We start from the raw sequence: 21,166 nt of genomic DNA on the forward strand, positions 1-21,166 counted from the left end.
GTTGTATGATCTGAGTCCTGTTCCCCCACATGTTGAACACATCTCAGTCCCTGGACTATTAAAAGCCAATAGTTTGCTTTGGTAGTGTCTGAAGGGGAATGCTGCACAGTTCCCAAAGCTCTTCCAATAGGTACGTTGTCATCTTAACTGAAACAGTAAGTTTCCAAAAATTATCACCCAGCCTCTTGATTGCATTGTCCTCCCCTCCTTCCTGCCAATGGCCTGGCTGAGCAGGTCATGTTGCACATGAAGAAGGGAGGTCATTCACCTGCCCAGGCTTCAGCCATACAGGTGAAAAACTAACATGTTAATGTTACTTCCTATTTTACACATACAAGCAGCCCCAAGATTGCCTCCTTCATACATACAGTCCCATAATTTGCCTACTTAAATACATTCTCCATCAAAACTATTTTATCATGCCAGAGAGATTGAAAGCCTTGAAGGAACAAAAATGTAGCTTTGAATCAGAGATATTTCCTTAAGCTCCTGAACCTCAGAAACAACTGTAAAGCCAGAGTTAATGAAATGGAGAAATGCTGTGTAATGTAGTTTAAATTGTTGTTGATCAAATGAGTGAGACCACCTATTATGGAGGAAAAGGAAAACTGCAGTGATGTTAGATTATCCCAAAATTCAGATACCACCCACTGTAGTAGGGCAGAGACTGCAGAGAGCACTGATTTACACCAGTATATTCCCACTGAGCAAGGAAGCAGGAATAACTGCTGTGAAGATCCCTTCCTCAAGGCAGGGCATGCTGGGATGGTGCAGCATAATGAATTGTGGATTTTAAGCACACCAATTTCTGCCATTAGCATGATTATGTTAAGCTGCATCTCCACCAATGTTTTAGCATTGCAGAAATGTGACTAATCTACTGGCAATAAAACAGGGGAGGATATCAGTGTAGCAGCAAATAGCGTAGGTACTAATCAAGAAATACCATGGCTTGCATTTAATTGTATAGAGTTTTACACATTGAAGTGCTAATTGCAGCACACAGGGTGTTGAGGAAACCCCTCCAGTACCACAGGTTCTGCATGGTGGATAGTGGGCAATGGCTGCAGGGCTCCAGGTGGGATGCAACCTTGGATACCAGCAGAGCATCAGAAAAGAGCAGCTCTTGGTGACACTAACACTTCATTGTCTGAACAAGCAGTTGTGTGTATGACCAGGGATTCTCACGTGGTGCACTGCCTCAGGATTACAATACTGAAAAGGAAGCATTACTGCTAGTAAATAAAAAGTGAAATCAACACTAATCCCTATACAGAGGCTACTTAAAGCATTTGCAGTGATTACAGGTGTTCTAACAAACAAAAGATTAGCTCCCCCATGAAGAACAAAGAAGAGAGTGGAAAGCATATTGAAAAGCAAAGAGAAAAGCTAGCTATCTTGTTTTACAGCTGCAGATTAGTAGTAAACCCCAGGTAAGCCTACAGAAAGAAGCAGCAAATGTAGGTCTTATCAGCATTAATATGAAAAGCATACCAAATTCTCTTCCCAAACCTTGATAATCCACCCATAGTCCTTCTGCCTGTTGTATATCTGCTTAAAGCCAGAAAGTCTTTTGTTATTAGTCATTTAATTGCACATATCCCTCTCCCCTCCTGAAACAAACTCCTTCCTTTACCATCCTCACCAGTGAAGGTAAATTTCAGGATAAACAATTAGAGTGCAATTGTGAAATGAGCAAAACAGAAAAACCTCTCTCTTTCCAGCTGGTCTATAGCCATCCTACCTATCAACATCATTCATACACAGCCCACAGTCATGGTAAAGCCCCAGGGTCTTCATCAACAGACAAAGTGAGGGTAGAGACAAAAAGCTGCAACCACAGGGAGAAGAGAAGAGCAGACACTGAGAAGTAGTCCCTCCCTTCTCTATCAATAGCAAACACTTGCTTCCCATACAGGGCTAAGAAGATCCCAAGACCAGCAGGGCAGGAGTCTCAGCAGTCAGTGTTCATACTACAATACCTGAGTCAGGTGAGCCAGACAGGCTGAGGGACAGCAGTTAACATAAGCCAAGAACTCAGATCATCAGGCAAGCTCACAGTAATAAGGCAGAGGCATAATCAAGCAAAGGCCCAAAGCCACAGACCACCTTCAGCAGCACTAACCAAAATGAGACCTAACCCAAGACTAAGTGCCCAAGGTTGAGTTTAAAAAGAGCCCCTGTGCCAATGAGCAGGGGGTGTGAGTGGAAGCCCCAGGTGAGGCTGGTTGTGACCATCAAGGCCCAGGACAGCCCTGACATCTGCAGCCCAACACAAGGGACATTGTTATCACACAGGGGAAAACCCCCTTGTGTGGAGCACTATCAAAGTTAAATCCCTAGGGAGAAAGCTTACTGTAGCGTTGGAAAGGAAGTCTTGGCAGAGGAGTGGCGGTGAAATCCCATTCACATTGGTCATGGATCACGTCATTTTCTCTGCCCCACAGGTAATGACAGAAAAGTAGAACTGGCTGTAGGCAAAAGCAAAGTGAACACCAGCCTCCCGCAGCTCTGAGACCCAGCTCCTCTCCTGAAAGAAGGAGGTTGCCTTGTCTCTTTGGAGTCGCATAAAAGTCGGTTGTACCTCCAATGAGGACAAGCAAAACAAGCAAAGAGCTGTCTGCTGAAAACACTTAACCGCTTGGTGCCTTCTCCTTGTAGCTTCCAAAGCACACCTGGGAGCAGGGCTGTCCTGACCTTTATTTTCCACTAAGGAAGGTGAGGAGGGGATTTTTTACCCTGTGCTAGGCTTATGAGATGCCCTGGGGTGCAGAAAGCTCATGCAGGCCAGGAAAGAGTCAGTGCATTTTGGGGGTGGAGTTGGGGTGGGTGTCGTTGTGCTCATCTTGATGCACCTGCTCTTACAACTGGCTTGGAAGGCAGGCTTAAAAGGAGTGAGCTGAAGCTAGGAGAGGTGGAAGATGTCTGGTTTCTCAGGCTGTGTTTAGAACCAAAGAAGACTCTGGTAATGCTTTATTGTAAGACAGTATTTTGCTTGCTTCTCAGTTGCACTACAGTTTGTGGTGCTGGCTAAGCAGAGCAAGAAGAAAGCCATGTAACTTTAAAATGTTTTTGACCTTGCTATGAATTTTCTAATAGGCCTTCACAGGTAATTTGATGATACACTTACATGTACTGGAGCTGCAGGTTTAATTTTGGGTTCTCTGGGGGAGGTCTAAGCACTGCAGGTCCCTGTAGGTTCTGCAGGTGGTCTTCACTGCTGGCGTCACAGTCCTTGTCCTCATAGGTGGCTGAGCAGGGTGAGCACTGCTTTAGCTGTGTACCCTGGTGGGGGGATTGCCAGGAGCAGCTATGTGACCTTTACTGATAATGTGTTGCCTTGCATTAGTTGTTAAACTTGTTACTTTTGTTTCTTTAAATGTACCACTACCTCTCCTATGAGCAGAATACTCTATCTTGCCCTCACTTTGTGCTGTTACTCTGTATATTATTGCATCTCTGCTATTCTGTTTCCTGACATGAAATTGTAAACTCTTCCACCTTCCTCTGGAAGAGGTGCTGCTTTCTCAGGGTGGCTGGACCCAACTCTTTCACCTGGCGTTTGAGAATGGGGTGTTGAAGGCTGGAGAGTGTTTCAGGTGAGCTGTGCTGAGTGATGCAATGGCATTACAACATTTCAATACTGTAATCCCTCCCAAAGCAGCTTGCCACAGCATTAGGAAAGCAAAGTAAATGCCTGTGCCACAAGCAGAGAGATCTTGCTCTGTAATCACACTGAATCTCTTCTGATTTGGGCTAGTGTAGAGCCTAACAGGCAGAGAGAGCGTTGAAGTTGTTCCATGTAATGAGGATTGCCTTTAACCTGTCAGTAACGCGGCTCTGGCGTTTCTGTTCTCCAGCGTCTGTGGTTCTTAGCCCCTTCTAGTGGGGAAAGGAGAAGGCTGCAGGCTGCGTGTTGAAGTGCAAGTGAAATCCCAGCTGAATATCGTGATGCTGGTTAAATGTCCATGAAGCTGAACCACTGCAAACTTAACAGGCTCCTCTGAGATGAGGCTCTCTGGTAACCCCTGGAGTAACCAAGTCCTTCAGCACAAAGCTTAATGTTACATTAAATGTGATGTTAAAAATAGGTTCTGTTTCTGATTTTTTCACTTGCCTTCCCTCTGCGTGACTGCTTGGGCCCTTCTCTCAGGATGGGAACAGCATGGCAGCACCTGCAGGTTTCCTGTCCTGCAGTTTGGATGCGCTGCTGTGAGCAAGCGGCTGGCTGCAGTGCGTTCCCTTCTCCCACAGTGGGACAGCGTAGCAGTGAGCAGCATCCAGAGCAAGCGTGAAGAAATTAAGAAAATCAGAAGCAAGCAAAGGCATGTGGAAAAGGAGCCAACGCAGGTGTGGTTAAGCAGGTGAATGGTGGTGTGATGCAGAGCACTGTGTGGCACCACTGGCCAGGGAAGGTGTGCAGTGAGCACAAATAGTGTCACTGTGGCACACTGAGGACTATGCCTCTGTCTTGTCAGGCAAAGCAACACAGATTAGACCCAACACTTGAAAGAGAAGGACCTAAGAAAGGATATGTCCACCAGCAGTAGGAATTCTGCTGTAGCAGTTATAGTGCTGTCACTAAAGTACTTAAGAAACAATCGCTGTGATTTATGGTCCCATCAAGCCCAACACCTTTGTGCCAGTGATGAGATTAGGAATCTATTAACTGCTTTGAATGGGGTACCATGCTGGTTCCCACTTGCCTGGACTGTAGAGTGAAATTCAAACTTTGTCCTTTGACTCTGTCTGTGGACTGCACCTTGACAGAATCTGCTTTATTTCCAAGCACCCCATCACAGGCTTTCAGTTTCCTGAATGCTTTGGCAGAGCTTAGGATGGAAGAATCCAGGGGCATTCCAGTGTCAGGGCACAAAAGGCAAAGCTGAGTTATCCTGATGGGATACACATCTTTCTCCTGCTCTATAGACAACCTTCATAGAGCTTTGTCCCCTATGGCAGGGTGAGCAGGTTTGGGAGATGCTGCTTAACTTTTGTGGAAAATTTTTTTTGCAAGGGCATTTGAAGGGCATCTTTTGAAGACCCCGGTGTGGGAAGAGGGCCCAGAGTATCTAGAGAAATGCTGAGCTCCCAGCCAGGGCACTGAGCATCAGCGCAGCAGTTATTTGGTGGACACTTTTGTCTGGACACAAAAATGAGGCCTAATGGCTCTATGTATTGAGATCTAACCTGAAGCTTTGATCAGAAAAGCTGTGAAAGGTAACACTTTGAAAGTGCCTTTTCTAAGTAGCATAAAACTTCATAAATTGTCCTCTGCTGGACAAGAATGACATAGCCAAGTGCAGAAGTGCTCATGGTTACGAGGAATCAATTAGAGCCTGTTGATGAATAATGCATGTGCAGCTTAGGAGGGATGGATGACATCGGTTTTATTTTTGTACTGTTAATTGCGAGTGATTCTAGGACAGAAAAATGCACAAAAGGAAGATGGGGAGATTCTGGTCAGAGTGTCAGAGCTGGAGGCTCACCAGCAATGCTTCCTGTCCATTAAGCCATAAAAACCTCGGGAGAAGGAATTATACTAATGTCCTGTGCAGCTCCTAATCCATGTAACTGATACTGCCCAGGAACCCAATTCAGACTGTAAATGATATGAGTATTTAAAGAGATAGAAGTTGAAGCTGTTGCTTTGAAATCTGATGGCCTTTCCTGTATCAAGATGATGTCTGCCTTGCTCTTTTGGGGCCCAGTTGTAGGAGATCAGTCAGCTCTATCCCTAGAATGAGGCTCCGCTGTACCTTGGATGTGCAGTGATCTCTAAAGGAGAGCTGGTGCAGTGGGGTGCTGGAGGAAGCCTGGGACCCTGGTGGGAAATGATCTGTTGCTACTTACATGTGCTAAAGTTCCCTGCATACTGGTGTGGAGCTGTGTCATGAGAAGACCAGGCCAAAATCAACTGCTCTGCAGATCCTAGGGGTCTGTGCACTGGCTGGGTTCACAAGAGCAGGGAGTCTGTGTCAGTCCTCAGACTGGCAGAACTGCTGCAGGCTAGAGCAGGAGCCTGCGAAGGAGCAGCAGTGCTCTACATCCTTTTGCTCTGGTGTTTCCCAACACCCAGTTAAGGGAATTTCGCCATTCTCGGGTGCTTGCCCAGCTCAGAGCAAAGCCTGACGCAGGTCCCCAGCAGTACTCACTCGAGGGAAGGAAAGAGTGCACAGTGCTGTAGTGAGCAGTCAGCCGCTGGTCCGGGGAGCTGTGTCAATTTGTTGCCTGTACTGGTGATGACTGATGTATGAGTGAAAGGACTTGGAGAGTTGTGTGGGTGGCTGCTCCACTGAAGTTCGGTGGAAACCACTGATCCCACTTGCAAGATTTCAGACCATTTCTTAATTTGCTTGCTCTGGGAGGGCTCACTCCTCCAAATAAATCTTCCACAGTGGTGGTAAAGGACAGCTGGTATCTGTTTAAGGAGACAGAGCTACCAGGTGTGGTGGGACTTGAGGGTACTTATGTTTTCTTGAAGAATAACACCTGAGCTTTCTACTGCAGTTCTACATGGGTGCTGTAACTCTGGCCTCAGTGTTGTAAGTCAGCAGTGACAACTCACCCTTGCTGCTTGGACTGAATTTTGGTGGCAATGTGAGTTCCTGGTGGCATCTTCTTCAGTGTGGTGAATGTGGGTGTCCTAAGCCTGGACAGTGAGCTACCAGCGGAGGAAGCGTGAGTGATGTGGAGCTGTGTGATGAGGGCAAGCACCGCAGTGGGGCTCGGCAGGCAGCTCCCCTGTGCCAAACCCAGCCCAACACATCCACTGGACAGCATGGCTGCCTGACTGCAAAGGTTCCTTGACTTTGAAAGACAGTGGTTGTACACCTACTGAAGTCAAGAATAGTTTTCTAGGTCTGTTTTAGTTGCCTTAGTTAACTTCACAGAAACAAGTAGGTGCTAGCTGCTGGGGCGCTTCCAGGAGCGGCCCCTGAAGCAGCCATCCTTAGCTGGACTGCACTTGTCAGTGCTGCAGTGGAGCAAATGACTGAAACACAACATTTATTTTAATGTTGTAATGTGAAATAAAAGCCAATAAGAACTACTCACTGCTCTGCTGGGGGCTCTCCTGCTGCTTCAACTTGCACTTGTTCTACTCAGCCTCTGCCATCATCTCTGAACATCTCCTCTGTGTGACAGGCTGGGGCAGTGAAGGAAAGCCTGGAATTTTGTGTCAGGTTTAACAGAAGGTGGCCCCATGGAGGGTTTGGATGTGTCTATGTGGGGAGGTGGATGAGGGCTTTCTGTGATACCTCATGCCTTTGCGAAGTCCCCGGGGCACGCTGTTTGAGATAGCTCTGTGGTGTTATGGCGCTTTTATTCTAGATCAGCCCTGGCTTCCCTGAAATCCAGGAGACCCCTGAGCAGGTTGAGTCACACCGGTCATGCTCAGGCTGCCACCACGTATCCAGAACCAGACACTAGCCTTCTGCTTTTGTTTCATGCTCTGGATATTTGCGTGCCAGCCTGTGGAACCAGACAGGCTCTTTATCTGCAGGTCTCATTCTTTTTCTTCCCTTTGACAAAAGGAAACTCCAGGCTCCTGCTGTTGTACAGGGCGAGCGGCAGGTTCTCAGCGCGGTGTCAGCAGCGTCCCAATAGTGATGAAGGCTATCGACATGTGGGCTGTGTCCGTGGGCCCACAGCCGGCTGCTGGAGCTGGGCAATGAGCTCCACTTTTACTCGGCGCTCATTAAATCACGTCTAAAACGCTGTGTGCGGTTTCGGACCCCCTCGATATGTGAAAGAGGTGAAATGAAGCGAGTCCTGTGGAGGCTGCGAGAGGGCTGATGCACAACGGGCTGAGGGAAGTGGGTGGACTGAGCTGGAGAAGGACTCGGGTGGACTCCGTGGTGGTCGTCCAGTGTCTGTGGGGAGGGTACGGAGACAGCAGAGTCGGATTCGTGGCAGGAGGATGAGAACAGCGGTTGTGAACGTAAACGGGTCTTGTCTGAGACTGGGTACGGGGGCAAAGCCCCCTCACGTGAGGCACCAGAGCCGGGGCTCTGTGGGCGGCTCTGGAGTTCCACAGCTGGAGGGCTTGAAGAACCGACAGGACAAGGTCCGGAGCCGAGCTCTGTGCTGCCCCTGCCTCGAGGGGAGGCTGGGGAGACCCCTGAGGCCCCTCAGCCTTAATTACCACTGGCCCCCGTGGCTAATTAACAGCATCTCGCGGGGGGGGTGCGTTACCCCCACGTTCCGTGCAGCCGCTCTCCTCGCAGCCGATGGCACCGGCGGAAGCAGCCGAGGGTCCCGCCGCTGAGCGAGGCGGCCGGGGAGGCCCCGCACCCCCCAGCCCCAGCCCTCAGGTGGGCTCCGCGCCCCGCTCCCGCGCCCGGCCGGCCGGCGGATGGGTCCCGCGGGACTCCGGCGGGCGGGGAGGGCCCGTGGCGGTGCGGAGCAGCCCCGTCCCGAGGCGAGCGGACCCTGAGGGCCGCGGAGGGGAGCGGGGCCTCCTCAGGGCCGGGGCTCCCGATCCCCCGCCGCGCCGCTGCCGCCGCCTTCCCGCCCGCTGGGGCCGGGGGGAACCTTTCTCCGCCCTGCGGAACCTTTGCGGCGGAGGCGCCTGTTGCTGCCCGGGGGATCCTGCGGGTGCTCCGGCGGGGGGTGGGGGGCCGGACGCTGGGTGATGCGGCCCCCGAGCGGCGGCTGAGCGCTGAGGCCGGGACGGAGGCGGGCGGGCGGCCGGCAGCTCCCGGGGCGCGCCGCGGCCCGCAGCCCCCCGCCCTGGTGAGAGCTTGGCGGGGCGGCGCGGTGGGGGGTGGTTGCCGCCGCCACAATGGGAGCGGGCCGGGAAGGGGCGCGCCGACAGAGGCCCGCGGCCGCCCGCCCCGCCCCGGCGGGGGTGTGTGGGGAGCGGCGTGCGGTGACGGCCACCCGGCCCGGGGGGTGCGGCGGGGGGCCAGGGGACCCCCAGGCCGGGGGGCTGGCGGGGCAGCGGCTGCCGAGCCGGGGGTGGGGGGGGTGCGTGTGGAGTGGGGGCGGCGGGGAAACGGCCACCGGGTCCGGGGAGCCGGGGGCTGTCGTGGGAGCGGGGCGGCCGGCCCGGGGACAACCGGGTCCGGGCTTCGGAGCCGGCGGGGCAGCGCGGCTCGCCCCCCCCCCCGCCCAAGCACCCGGGGCCTAAGCGGGTTTCTGATTTTGTGGGCCGCATGCGGGCTGCCGCTGCCTCCTGTGGGGTGCCGTGGGCCGGCGGCGTGGGGCCGTGCTGAAGGGAGGGAACCGAGCCGGAGGGGCCTGGCGGAGCCCGGGCGGGCCTGGGGGCAGCGGCTGTCACGCTCCCGCAGTCGTCTGCCGGGCTGGTAAACAGACACGCGAAGTAGTAATTTAGTGTCTGTGTGGGACTTGTTGGTGAGCTTCGGAGGGACGAGGCGCGGTTCGTTGAGCTGTTTGCCTCTTGTCGCTTGATGCCTTCTCGCTGCTTTTGAACTTGCTGCCTCCATGGAGCGGTTTGTGGGCTGCTTTTTCTGGTGGGTGTGTTGTGACTGGCTCTTTCGGCGCTCACGTTTGCGAGGTGCTCGTAAGCTCCGCTGTTTTCCCCTCCTGCCCCTTCATCAGTTTGTACAAACCCGGTGCTTTGAAAAGTTCTTAGTACATCGCTTTAGTCTACGTGCAGCTGGGGAATTTTTATTGCAAAAAAACCCAACAACTTTAAAAGCAAAAAATGGAGCTCTTTTTCTCCTCTTTTTTGTGCTAATGAGATGCTAATGATCACATTTGCTTGCCTTTTTAACTTTCATAACGTTGGATATTCTTTGTTGGATATTCTTTGTACAGTTATCCAAGCTTCGTGCCTAGTGAATAATCACTTAGCCCGTAGGAAATGCAGAAACTTCTGTGTTGGTTTAAGGTGTTCCTGCTGCCCGGCTGAAGGTGCTAACTCCCCTCCCCTACCGGATTAGAGTAATGGACCTTGTGTGCACCCTCTGTCCACCTCAATGTGACATCAATTAGTTCAGAATAAACAGCCTTTGTTTTGGTAGTTCTGCTCTAGGGGCAGTGGCACCCAGCGGAGGGATGAAAACAAAACAGCCGGCTTAGACCACTGCAGGTGCTTTTGATTGGGAGCTCTGACCGGCCTTGGTTTGCTAAGTGAGGTTTCTTTCCCCAGGTGTGAAGCTGTACATCCTGAATATACAGAGTGAACGATGTAGCTTCTTATCCTGTGACCTTATCAGCATCAGAATGTAGGGGTTGTTCATTAACAGTAGGTGCTGAATGCGACATTTCCAAGAAAAATACACTTGCTGCTTTAAGGAAGAGCTGTTGTGGACATGTGATGTTTGTTGGGGTAACACTACCTCAGACTAAGTACCACCTTCTCTCCCCAAAAAGCTGAATGTCTAGTCGCTGTGTTCCGCTTATACTACACTTGGGTAACTAATACCTTCTGCATCCTTAAAATCCCTTGAAATTCCCATTTTGATATTATAGAGTGTTGCAGATCCTGGATGGGAACATTATGTGCTCTTTTGAGGAGAAGAACCAAACAACATATTTTCTGTCTCAGCTCAATAGTGGTTGCATTTTAGTGGAGATTTGAAAGGTATAATATGGCGTAGAAAATTGTAACAGGCCATTATAGTCTTCTCTGGGATCCAAGTTGATGTCAGAGAATAATTCAGCTTGGAAAGGGCCTCAGGAGGTGTCTAGTCTAACCTGCTGCTTGAAGTGGGATCTACACCAAGTTCAGACCAGGGCTTTGTTCATTCAGGTCTTAAACCCTCCAAAGACAAAGATTCATCAGTCTCTGCGTCCCTGTTCCAGTGCTTGGCTGTCCTTGCAGGGAAAAACCTTGTCTGTATCAGGTCACAACCTCCACTGTTGCAGTTCATGTCTCGTGTCCTTCTGCCGCACACCTCTGTGCAGAGCCTGTGCACAGCCTTCTTGACAACCTCCATGTAGGTATGGGAGATCTGCTGTCAGCTCCCTTTTCTTCTCCATTCTGCACAACCCCAGCTCTCAGAGCCTCTCTTCACACAGCGAGTGTTCTATCCCCCTGAGCATCTTGGGAGCCCGCCACAGACCTCGCTCTCGTTTATCAGTGTCTTTCTCGTGCTGGGGGTGCCCGAAGCTGCACATGGTGTTTTAGGTGGGTCTGGAAAGTGCCAGGTGGAAAGGAGTGATCACTTCCCTGGGTTGGGTGGGCTGTGCTCCTGCTGGTGCAGCCCAGCGTGCTACTAGCTTGCGTCGCTGCTGACTCCTGCTGAGCCTGCTGTCCACCACGTGCTGCGTTTTGTGCTTGTGTGTGCATACACATGCGTGTGTGTATTTGTATACACACGCACATGACCGTTGCCTCTCATCCTCATGCCGTGCATCTCTGCAAAGAGCCTTGTTAGTGTGTATGTATCCACACGTGCGTCAAGTTACACCTTCTGCAGCACTGAACAAGAGTTTTTCCATCCTTTCCTGCATATTCCAGTTGTTGCTAGTGGTGACTGTTGGCTACTTGGCCTTTCCTAGCTCTGCTACCATCAGACGTACCCTGACTGGTAGTGCCTCCCAGCCAGCAGCTCTGCCTGGTGCATTGCCTTGACTTTAATTCTCAAAATTGTGTTGTTTCAAATACCTCTTTGAGACGTATCACTTTACTAGGTTAGGAAGGGAGTGGCAGCGGAGTGAGACTTTTCCTATGAGGACTGAGTTGAATCCCATTTGATCAAATTCAAAACCAGACTGTAATAACAAAGGAAGAGTGGTTTCAAATAATGTTGTTTATGGGTGTGAGTTAAAGGAAACGTCTAGATGCAATATTTAAATTAATTTCTGTGCAATTATATTAGTCTAATTTCTTTGAACTTGTTCCCTTCAGGTACTTAGAAGTTTTTGGGAGATAATACCCTGTAGGATAAATATTCTCTGCTAACAAAGTTTCTTATTTTAAACTTAATTCTGGAGAACTTAGTTCCTGCAGAGGCTAAATACCATTTGATATTCCCGGATACTTGGTACAGGTATAATTATGAGATGTGTGTTTTCTGTTTACACAAAATAATTTCTACGTAATATTTTCCTGATTATCAAGTATGTTGAGTTAATTACAGCTGGGCTGGTTTCAGAGAACGCTCATTGCAAGACAGGAATTTGTTGTGTTTAAGCAACATTTTTGGCTATATAAAAATAAAAGAATTTATCAAGATCTGTGGTTTCCCCTTCCCCCCCACATCAACATTTATTAAGTACTTGCACCAGCACAGAAGAAGTAGAAATCAATATTTGGGTTCTGACTTGTAGAATAGCACATGTAGAATCTGATGTTCAGGTAATTTGAAACAATGAATTAAAACTTAATTTCTTGTTAACTTTTAGAAACCATAAGTTTAGTTTCTAGGGTTTTATGCTTATTAAGAAACAGAATCTTAAAGATGAAGGGGTATGATAAAGTAACACCATTTGTTGTCTGAGAAAGGGTCAGAATTAGTTGATGAAATCAAGCATCATTACATACTGTGAGAAGGAAGAAGGTGGAAGTACATGTAGCCAGAGAAGGGAGTAACTGTTGAACAGGCACCTCTAGAAGCAGGTTGGACTTCTGAGAATACGGTGGTGGTGTTTTGTTGTTTGTTTTTTAAGTCATTGTTCTGTTGAAGTAGCTAGCTGGTGACTTCTCATTCTAAGTAATACTAAGCAAGTTACTGATCAATATTTTGTACGTGGTAACCACCAAATGCTAATTGCACATTTGCTAATGGAATTAGTAAGTATGAAATTGAAACAAGTTTTTTTTGGGGAAAAAAAAGGGAGTGAAAAGTATATGCTGCTTTTAACCATGCAGTTATGAAACATCCAGAGTTGTTGCTTTGAAAAATACCTCAAAGTACAGAAAATAGGCTTTTAGAAATTCTTGAAGGTCAGAAGTACCATTGACTCAATTTTTTGTCTGAAGTGGAATAGCAGAATGTCAGTTTAGTCCTGCAAGCAGGATTGATTCAGTGCTATTGTAATTTCAGAGTAGCTGTGATAATTTAAATCTTGTTCCTGCTTAGTGGTAGTGCTGGAGTTGAGGTCAGGCTGACACCTCCAAAAATCCGGTGGCATTTTGAAGGCAACTAGGACTGTCTTGAAGGGGGAAGGGGGGAAGTATTACATGATTGAAATTTAGTAACAGGATTTTCAGCATGCACTAAAATGTGTACGTAGGAGCAATGATTTGAAGCACTCTGTGGTGGCCTGGCAGCTTGTCCCAAAGCTGCTATTCGGAAAGTGTATCTACCAGCTGGGAGTGCAGAAAGGAAGAATGAACCAACTTAGGTATTATGAGAGCTGATTATTCAAACATCAGAAAAGACGCAAAGGCTGGTATGCGCCTTTCTGGAGGAAGCATTGATTCTGGGCTCGAGAAAAGTGCTGGATAACTTCATGACTGAAGATAGCACTCAAGGACGCAGAAATCTTACGGGGAAGACTTTTAGCCAGTTGCTTTAAAATGAGGCTAAAGAAATCTGTTAGATGCTATCAGTGTGGCTTGCAGTATAAACATGGAGCACAGTGTTCAAACCTTATAAACAGTGCCCTCTACTACTGTCCTAAATCCCAGGAGGAGCTTTTGAGCTGTGAAGTGCAGTTACCAGTAGCTTCCTGAACACCTGCTTGGGAAGAAGGAGAGTTGATGAGATGAACCACAAGTCATATCAGCTACTTGCTGATGACTTGATGTGACTCTCTCCTCCTCCTCTACAAGTGAACATGCAGTGGTACTGGTAGAAGCTTTATTAGATGCAATACACTGGCACAAAACAGTTTCTACTGCTGTGACTGAAATTTCTAGCCAAGGATTAAGCATATTAACAGAAGCTCTTTTCTGCCGCTGTAACTGGTTCTACACTGGTGAACTTTTGCTGGTAGATAAGTGGAAAACCGGAGCTGGAAAAGCCCAATATACCCACATGTTTTATTGTGTAACAAATACACTGAAACTTATGCTAAACATGAGGAGGGCTTTGATCGAGGCCTAACAAGCAAACCGATGTACTTTACATAACAAGAGAGCCTTAAGAGAGACACTAAACTTATAAAAGCAATGAAAGGGCTTTTGTGGTGATTTGGCAGACTACAGGCGGGATAACTTTACTCAGGCATTCTCTGTGTAAAGGTAGCTTGATCTAATTAACAAAGAACTGGAGCTATACCAGGGCACAACTGATTAACAGAAGCTGCAGAACATTTCTGTTACTTAGCCAATATGGCTGATCAGGTGCAAAGAGCTTGTAGGGCAAGCACAGTATGGGAAATAATTGAAGTGTGGTGGATGTAATATAGAACCATAGAATAATTTGGGTTGGAAGGACCTTTAAAGGCCATCTAGCCCAACCCCCCTGCAGTTAGCAGGGACATCTTCAACTCAATCAGGTTGCTCAGAGCCCCGTCCAGCCTGACCTTGAATGTTGCCAGGGGTGGGACATCGACCACCTCTTTGGCCAACCCGTGCCATAATCTTGACTTGTACTTTCTTCCATTGCCAATGAAAATTTTTGCCAAAAATTTTTGCATGCAAAGAAAGCTTTTCTAGCCCATTAGAGCTGTGGAAATAATGCTTTAGAGACATGATAATCCATCAAAGGTTTTCTCAAATCTCTGAGAAGCTCAAGTCTTATCCAGGATATCAGCATCAGTTAAGTTTGTGTTATTGTGTTTGGAGTTGTTGAACCTGAGATAAATAGGTTCTTAAAGTGTATTGATTTCATGTGAATTTTCTAGCTGTGTGTTGCACCCAAAGGCTAATGCAACACCCACCAACCAACCAAAAATCTAGGAACCTGACAAAGCCTGGAAAGGGATTGTGGGGTGGAGGTGCTGAGGAAGCCTGCTGAGCTGACATGGAGAACAGGATGTAGCTCAAAAAGCAATTGATTGAGGAGGGCTGGTAGTAGGATTTACTCAAAGTTAATGAAATAAAGGAAACTGGTACATAGCTGATGAGTGTCAGTGCTCTGGAAAATAAAAAAATTGGAATTTATGCTCTTGTGTCAACCATACGCTTACATATGGGATTTATAGGATAGCTATATTCCCATTCCTTTTGTAACGCTAATCAATGAGGGTATTGCAAACTGAATCTTGTTCAACAGATACGGTTTCGTATGTCGTCAGTGAGTCAAAACATAGATTAAAAATAGCAGATTTAGGAAATGGAATATGAATGGAGGATTTTTCAGGGTTTTATAGTAGTCTAGCGCTTTGTAGTATTTTGATCAGTGGCCTGGAAGAAAACATGAAATTAGAGCTGATCAAATTTGTGGAGTATGTAAAGGTTGTGCTGGGTGGTGAAGCATGGAGAAGGAATGGCAGCTGTACAGCGTCCTCTGAATTGTTTGGATAAGTCAGTCTGATATGGCCAAATATGTTTTTATAGAGCTGGAGCACAAAGTTATACATGTTGTGGGAAAGGCTGGAGGGTGTAGGTCTGGAATAAAGAATTGTGCTTCCAGAAACCAGTGACCTTGGAAAAGATGGCAGGAGTGGAGCAGATATATGGTAGTATGTGAGTCCTCAGAGTAAAAGTGTAGATGTGAGAGCTCCTAATATAATAAGCTAATTACTTTTTTTGTACTAACGTACATCCATAATAACAGGAAATACTGAATAAGGACAGAGAGGTGAAACAGGTTGAGGAACATATTGACCACATTTATAGTTAGTGTTTCTAAAGAGATGTTCAGAGGCAACGGAGATGTTGTAGTGTTCAATGTTGCCTGGGTGATGAAGTCACTCATTATCAAACTTTTCTTAAAGTGCTCAATTGATTTAGCTTATCATGAGGTGTTCAAAAGTTTCTCCATTTTCTTTGGGCAAAACCAACTGTGTACCAACGGGCTCTTTAATGTAGTGGAAAAAGATATGATAGCAGCGAGTGCCTGGAAGCTAAAAAGATTATTTCAAATTAGGAAAAAGGCACAGATTGTTAACAATGAATGTGATTAACCAGTGAAGGCATTAGGAAGATGCTTGTAACTATTAAGAGAAATTAGGATGTCTCCATCTCTCGAGGTCGTCAAGTCAGGATGAAATATCATTTGAAAAAGATGCATGAGCAATATTTGCACGTGTGCTGTACATGTGTGGTGGCATGTACACTCGTACATTTGCAAACACAAGTACAGGAGTATTTGCACATGCCAAACCTATCTTGCCCAGTTGTATTTAGACTAGGTCTCTCTCCGTGCCCAAACTGGAGTTAGTCAAATGATCTGGTTATGATAGTGGTTCATTTATAGCATTCTTTTAAATATATTAAGTATACATTTTCTGTCAAGGAAATAAATGTGCTTGTATGAACTGTGTGCTTAAATGAAATCAAATGTTTGTGATCTCTGTTTTTGGAAGCACTGTCATTTTTTGATGATGGGGAAAGGAAGGGGCTGTATGGGGAAGGAGAAGGATGCCCGTTTCATTTCCTGAACAAGCTGGAATGTCTGCCTCAGTCTTTTTTCCTCAAAAATCTGATAACATGCTCTGAAGAGTTCTGCTCACCAGTAGTGAGAGGTAAACTTTATATTGTCGGTGTTGGATGCTAAGTCATTACATTCTGTAAAATTTCTTTTTAACTGGGGGAAGAAGTTACATGTGCTCATGTTTGAGTGTGAATGTGGAAGGATGCAGTGTCTTGTGTTTCTCTGCCAGTATAAAATCAGCATGTTTCTTGTCCATCAAACGGAATAATTTCTGTTGTGTGCATATGCCAGTGGTGAAGGATGTAGAGAGGGGAAACAAAAAAAAAAAGCGGAGTCCTCTCCTGCCTTGGCCATTGCAGGGATGATGACACCAAATTGGGCAGGAGTGTCGATCTGCTTGAAGGTAGGAAGGCTCTGCAGAGGGATCTGGACAGGCTGGATCGATGGGCTGAGGCCAACTGTGTGAGGTTCAACAAGGCCAAGGGCTGGGTCCTGCATTTGGGTCACAGCAACCCCATGCAATGCTGCAGGCTTGGGGAGGAGTGGCTGCAAAGCTGCCCAGCGGAAAAGGACTTTGGGGTGCTGGTCGACAGTCAGCTGAACATGAGCCAGCAGTGTACCCAGGTGTTCAAGAAGGGCAACGGCGTCCTGGCTTGTATCAGGAATGGTGTGGCCAGCAGGAGTAGGGAGGTGATCGTGCCCCTGTACTCGGCACTGGTGAGGCCACACCTGGAGTACTGTGTGCTGCTTTGGGCCCCTCACTACAAGAAGGACACTGAGGTGCTGGAACATGTCTGGAGAAGAGCAACGAAGCTGGTGAAGGGTCTAGAGAACAAGTCTTGTGAGGAGCAGCTGAGAGAAGTGCGATTGTTTAGTCTGGAGAAGAGGAGGCTGAGGGGATACGTTACTGCTCTCCACAACTACCTGAAAGAAGGTTGTAGTGAGGCAGATGTTGGTCTCTTCTCCCAAGTAACAAGCGATAGGACGAGAGAAAATGGCCTCAAGTTGAGCCAGGGGAGGTTTAGATTGGATATTAGGAAAAATTTCTTTACTGAAAGAGGGGTCAGGCATTGGAACAGGCTGCCCAGGGAGGTGGTGAAGTCCCCATCCCTGGAGGTGTTCAAAAAACATGTAGACATGGCACTGCAGGACATGGTTTAGCAGGCATGGTGGTGTTAGGGTGATGATTGGACTTGGTGATCTTAGAGGTCTTTTCCAACCTTAATGGTTCTATGATTCTGTGACTGACTGCCTGTGGGCTCTCGGTGGCCCATCAGGACCATTGGTTTGGGCTGTTTTCCTAAACCCTTCTGGGAGTGTGATGGGAAGTAGTCCAGACGAGACAGCAGCTTACTCCTGGTAGCCACTTTTCCAGATTTCGTGATCTTCTCCCCTATCACAGGAGGAGTGCATGCCAGTCGTGTGAACAGAGGAAGGGCTGTGGGAAATGCAGCCTGCAGGAGCTGGATGCTTTGCTTCTGGCAGATTGCTGCTAGATGGCCTTTCCCCAGGCGCTCCCTCGACTTCAGTAGGAAATGGGTGCGTACACCAAACAGCTGTTGTGCAGAAGAGATGTTTCCAGCAAGCGTCAGACATAATATGTGTGTCCGAGAGCTCTGGTTTTGGGGAAGGGCAGGTGCTGTAGCAAATGGCTGTCTTATCACTGGAAGAGACTGACCTGCTGGAAGCAGTCGCCTCCTCAGAGCATTTTCCAGCAAATGCTACCTTTCTGTCTCGATTGCTTTTATTATTATTTCATCAAGACAAGGTCTTGTATTCTTTTCTTTGCACTCTTAGACTGTCCTGTGCAGGAAGACTTACAGATAAAATCCTGTTGTTGAGGGAAGCTGTTTATATTTTAATCTTTGACTTTCCTTGCCTCTTGGAGGGGGTGTGTCTCTCCTTTTGTGTATCTTGCTCTCCTTAGGGTTATCTTGTCTGACCCATTTTGCTGACAAAGAGAAGGCAGTAAAGAAAGTGAGACAGAAGTTGTAAGCGAACAGTTTCTTTAATTGCAGTCTTACAGCCACTCCTTTCTTTTTTAAAAAAGTGCTCTTCTGGCTTTTGTTTACAGTTGTCTCTGCTCTAGGAGTGTTTTAAGTTAGAAAGTCCTACCCTACACGTGCACTTTTCTCCTTGCCTGTGGCTGTTGTAGGCAGTTGTATCACTGAAGGGCCGTTGGAGTCTTGCATCTGTCCTGGGGTTTCATGCATCAATGCAAGCGTTGGAGAGTTACTAGAACTCGTCGTGTAGCCCTGAGATTTTGGTGATTGGCAAGAGCAGGGCAGCAATGGTGAGTTATAATCATAGTCTTGACAACATTTTTGAGCTCTGTATGTCATTCTGGAGGGCTGTCAGCCTCCACAGCAGACAAGACTTGGGAGGACACAAAGCTTAAACTCAAGGCTTTTCGCTATTTTTTTCTCTTAAAGATAACCATTCTGGACTAGAATGGTTCTGAAAGTAATGATCCTTCTATTTCTAAATCTGTTGCTGTTTTCTTTCATTTTAAAAAATATTTTGGAATATAGTTTTCCTTAAAATATACTGTCGTGTATTTTTAATGGAATTCTCCATTTTTTCAAGTCTGTCTGCTTTAGCTACAATGGTTTTATTATTGTGGAAAAATTGCACCGCAAGAACTGGAGAGATGAAAATAAAGCAGCTGCAATTTAGCTAACATTTTTTCCTGATTTCCTTAAGGAAACTCCAAACCGGTACAAAGAAAAAAATACAGATGCTCATTCTAGATATCCAGAAACAATGAATTTTCCTTTTAAACTTGTATTTTTTTCAACTTAATAAAAAATCCCTCACCTTTGCCATACAGAAAATGGATTTGAAAGTTTTAATTTGCGATGTCTTTTCCTTGAATAGGAATAATATTGCTATCTCACTTTGATTTTTTTTTTTTTTTTTTTTTTACTGTCTTTAGGTTTCAGGTTAGCTAGATTGTATTTGTTATATGCTAGCCAAAAGAAGTTCAAGCCTACCCTTTAATGGGCTTTTTGAACTCTTACAGATTCTAATTTTTGTTTTCTTCGTGTGTGGCTTTTTGACTTGTGTTTAATGTCTTAGAAAATAAAAAAACACAATAAAAAAGGATGGGGCAGAGGGGAAGAAAACAATCTTTGGCTGTTCCTCTGTGAAATCCCGTCAGCTTCATGCTGTTGCTCCCCATGAGTACTACCAGCTAACTCCACCACTTATTGTTTATTGCAGGGAAGACTGAGGGGGAACAGAGTTAATTGTCCAGGAGTCTGGATGAGATTTTGGGGGTGGAAGAAGGATTGCAGAACTCGGGAGATAAAGATTCCATTTTTTTCTACTTTGGTTTGTCCTACTGTGCTGGAACTCCTCCTGCGTCCTATGCTAGACCGATGTCTTCCTCAGGACTGCTGAGGGGGTCTATCTCTTCTCTCACCCATCTCTTCACTTGTCTGGAACATTAGTATGAGGTTGCAAAATGTGGAAGGGGTTACCTGTGGCCTGGGTCAGAAAATGAAGACCATGAGCTGGAGTGGCAACTTCATTCCTAGCAGGAGAAGGGATGAGAGAAGGCTTTTGGGACTTCATGACAAAGATGGTTATGCTCCCTTGAGTAGTTTGGGTGAAGTTCAAGTGTTGAGTGAAACGAGCACAAAGCGAGCAGGGAACATGCGTGAGAGGCTGTGTATACCAGTGTGTGTTTACGGGCAGAACTCCTCAGTGGCCCGTGGTTGCATAGGATGGGATGGGGGGCCCCTGCTCTCGTGGGAAGCTGAGTCCTCGAGTGGAGAAATCAGGGCATGCCAGGAGCTGTGGTTTTTAAGCAGGCAGCAAAGTATAGTGTAGATTGGGAACAAAGCAAAGGCTAAGAGATCAAGAATAAAATAAAGTATCAATTCCCTGAAAATCTTGAGGAAAGGTCTATGTTCAGGGACAGCCCAGGAATATCTACTTAATTCTTGTGGTTTAACCCCAGCTGGCAACCGAGCACCACTCAGGCAGGTGCTCCCTCGCCCCCCTCGCTGGAATGGGGGGGATAGTTGGATGAGTAAAAATAAGAAAACCCATGGGTTGAGATAAAGATGGTTTAATAGGTAAAGCAAGATCCATGTGTGCAAGTAAAGCAAACCAAGGAATTCATTCGCGTACTCCCCATCAGCAGGCAGGTGTTCAGCCACCTCCAGCAAAGCAGGGCTCCGTCACGCTTAATGGTTACTCGGGAAGCCAAACGCCAACACTCCGAATGTCCCCCCCCTTCCTCCTTCATACCCCAGCTTTACGCGCTGAGCACGACGTCATACGGTACAGAACATCCCTTTGGTCAGCTGGGGTCAGCTGTCCTGGCTGTGCCCCCTCCCAGCTGCTCCTGCACCCCCAGTCTGCTTGCTGGTGGGGTGGGCTGAGAGCGGGAAAGACCTTGGCTCTGTGCAGGTACTGCTCAGCGATGACTGAAACATCCCGGTGTCATCAATGCTGTTTCCAGCTCAAATCCCAAGCAGAGCCCTATACTAGCTCCTAGGAGGAAAATCAACTCTATCCCAGCCAAACCCAGCACATTATCCCATACATAATAAGGCGTGACATGAAAACAAAGAAAGGTAGAGGGCTGAAGCAAGTAATTTTCTTGTATTCAGGTACTAAATATTGGCCCTTGATCTCAGGCAAGAGTGTTATGGCCAAAGTAAATTCATCTTCATGAGATTAAAGAAATTACCCATTTGTTCTCATGGTGCAGATTGCATCGCTTCCCTCTATCACAACGTAGAGGTGTTCCTTTC

At 47.2% G+C, this 21,166-nt stretch overlaps 1 protein-coding gene across 3 annotated transcripts in view; it reads left to right on the top strand.

Moving 5' to 3' along the window:
- The first annotated feature begins 8,651 nt into the window (after nucleotides 1–8,651).
- RAD54L2 (RAD54 like 2) overlaps nucleotides 8,652–21,166 on the top strand; it is a 72,995-nt gene continuing 60,480 nt past the window's right edge. For 2 of the 3 annotated variants that reach the window (XM_075433121.1, XM_075433116.1), the window contains exon 1: nucleotides 8,662–8,736. The gene's annotated coding sequence lies outside the window, so the exon portion shown is untranslated. Of the gene's footprint in view, nucleotides 8,737–21,166 lie in introns of all 3 variants that reach the window. The other variant, XM_075433117.1, reaches the window with a different exon arrangement.

This window comes from Opisthocomus hoazin, chromosome 11, assembly GCF_030867145.1.
Source record: "Opisthocomus hoazin isolate bOpiHoa1 chromosome 11, bOpiHoa1.hap1, whole genome shotgun sequence".
Classification (NCBI taxonomy): domain Eukaryota; kingdom Metazoa; phylum Chordata; class Aves; order Opisthocomiformes; family Opisthocomidae; genus Opisthocomus; species Opisthocomus hoazin.